Below are 2,632 nucleotides of genomic sequence, written 5' to 3'. Positions count from 1 at the left end.
TGCAGTGGAAACATACCTAAAGAATAACGAGGGAAATTTCTCCATTTTGGTGGCAAACAACAACTTAAGGTACAAAAAGCTTAGCTGACCCCAAGCAGCATGAAAAGAAAGAAAGAGAGAGAAGGAAGAGAGAGAGAAAGAGAGAAAAAAGAAAGAAAGAACTAATGCATTTAGGCATTTAAGGGCCAAACTAATTCATGATAACTACAGGTGAAAAAGAGATCTTGAAAGCAGCTAGAGAAAAATGCAGCATTACATATATGAGAACAGTGATAAGAAAGATGTCTGAATTTTTAACAGGAACAGGGAAGTCAAATGACAATTAACCAAGTTTTTGAAAGTGTTGAAAAAAAAAAAGTCAACCCCAATCCTCCATCCAACAACAAAAAACTGACTTATATATGAGACTGAAATTCAGATATTTTGAGAAAAAATAAAGGCTGAGAGACTCAGCAGCAACAGTCCAACACTACAGGAAATGTTAAAGGAATTTCTTCAATTAAAAAGGAGTTTACAGGTGATTGAACCTCAAGTATACAGCACAATAAATAGTAAATATTGGGTTAAGTATAAGATATTATCATTTTCATCTTAATTTCTTTGAAAGCATAGGACAAATGCAAGCAACAGCCATATTGTGGGTTATATTAAAATACAAACAATGTTAATTTCCATTAAAAATGAGCACATGGATGGGAAGTAAATGGGTTACATCATAGAGGTATCTTATACTTTTGAGTGAAGTTGTATAATACTAAGTCTCAGTAGTACACTTATAGTATAATTTGGTCCCTACAGGATCTATCAGAAAAACCTCTACTCTAAAAAAATAAAATCTAAAACTAAATGTGTGTATCTTGTGTCCCCATGTGTGTGCACCTAATCTCAGCTGGTCCCCCTGAGACCCCCTGAGGGCCAACCCTAGTCCCTTGGGCTCCCATTTGTGCTCCAACAAGATGAAAGAAATTATCATGAACCAGGAGAAACTCGCCAAACTGCAAGCATAAGTGCACATTGGTGGGAAAGGAACTGCTCCCCAAAAAGAAGAAGGTGGTTCATAGAACAGCTCAGCAGATGATAAAAAAAAAAAACTTCAGTTCTCCTTAAAGAAGTTAGGGGTAAACAATTATTTCTGGTATTGAAGAAGTGAATATGTTCACAAACCAAGGAACAGTGATCCACTTTAACAACCCTAAAGTTCAGGCATCATTGGCAGCGAACACTTTCACCATTACAGGTCATACTGAGACAAAGCAGCTGACAGAAATGCTACCCAGAATCTTAAAGCAGCTTGGTGCAGACAGTCTGACTCGTTTAAGAGGACTGGCTGAAGCTCTGCCCAAACAGTCTGTGGATGGAAAAGCATCACTTGCTACCAGAGAGGAGGATGATGATGAAGTTCCAGATATTGTGGAGAATTTTGATGAAGCTTCCAAGAATGAAGCAAACTGAATTGAGTCAACTTCTGAAGAAGATAAAACTTGAAGAAGTTACTGGGAGCTGCTATTTTATATTATGACTGCTTATTAAAATTGTGTTCATGGATCTGATAAAATCTAGATCTCTAATATTTTTAAGCCCGAGTCCGTTGGACACTGCAGCTCTTTTCAGTTTTTGCTTATACGCAATTCATTCTTTGCAGCCAATTAAGCTGAAGAAGCCTGGGAATAAAGTTTGAAACAAGGTTAATAAAGTTCTTTGCCTAGGGAAAAAAAAAAAACTAAATGTGAAAAATAAATGAAAAGATACATACAAAAATTAAGCAATGAACCAATTCTAAATATTTTTTTCTTAAAAAATTTGAATACATTCAAAGGCAAAGCATTTCGTTTGTTTTCTCTTCTTTTTAAACTGAGTCTTCGAATCTGAAGCATTCCTTCAATTTAAAAACTTTTCAAGGAATGTCAATTATGAGGCAAAGTTTTTTTTTAATTTTTTAGAGCCCTTTTTGTAACTGGTTTATGTGAAATAGTCATAATAATGTAATATAATGTAATATTTACATTTTAGAGGAATAGCAGAACTGTGCACCATATCAATGTAAAATGCATTAAAATATTACTAATTGTATCATTATTGAATATCTTAAGGAGTTTCAAATTCACAAGACTTTTAAAAACATCGAAATTTCTCTTGCATATTTTTTTGCTGTCTTCTCTGCTATGAATCTGAGGAGACTAGATAAAATATGCTTTTCTATACAAAAATTCTAAAAAAAATTGTAATTCAGCTTCTGATATTTAAATAACTTACATGTAATAATTCTTTTCTTGAAGGATTTATATTTAGTGTATCCAATGTCAGCTTTTATAAAATAATGAAACTAGTTTGACTTCAACTACAATCACAAATCTAAAGTCAAGTGGTATTGCTTTTATTTCATTAAATGTAAACATGATTATTGTAATAATTCTTATACTATCATTTTAAAAATTAAGATTTATGTAGAAATGAAAATTTTGCTCCAGACTATGTAGAATGATTATTTTAACTACAATTAATTAAATACTTCTTAGTACCTAATACTTTTTATAAATTATTTCTAATCTTATTTATATTTTTACAAGTTTAGGCAGCATTACTATCTTAATTTTACATTCAATCTATCGTTGACATCCTATTTCATCATTGA

The 2,632-nt window shown here is 32.3% G+C and overlaps 1 pseudogene; it reads left to right on the top strand.

Moving 5' to 3' along the window:
- Positions 1-956: 956 nt before the first annotated feature.
- On the top strand, positions 957-1,554 carry LOC112933490 (transcription factor BTF3 pseudogene; annotated as a pseudogene).
- The last annotated feature ends 1,078 nt before the right edge of the window (positions 1,555-2,632 follow it).

Source organism: Vulpes vulpes, chromosome 6 (assembly GCF_048418805.1).
Source record: "Vulpes vulpes isolate BD-2025 chromosome 6, VulVul3, whole genome shotgun sequence".
Classification (NCBI taxonomy): domain Eukaryota; kingdom Metazoa; phylum Chordata; class Mammalia; order Carnivora; family Canidae; genus Vulpes; species Vulpes vulpes.
This window is presented reverse-complemented; position numbering and strand designations above follow the sequence as displayed.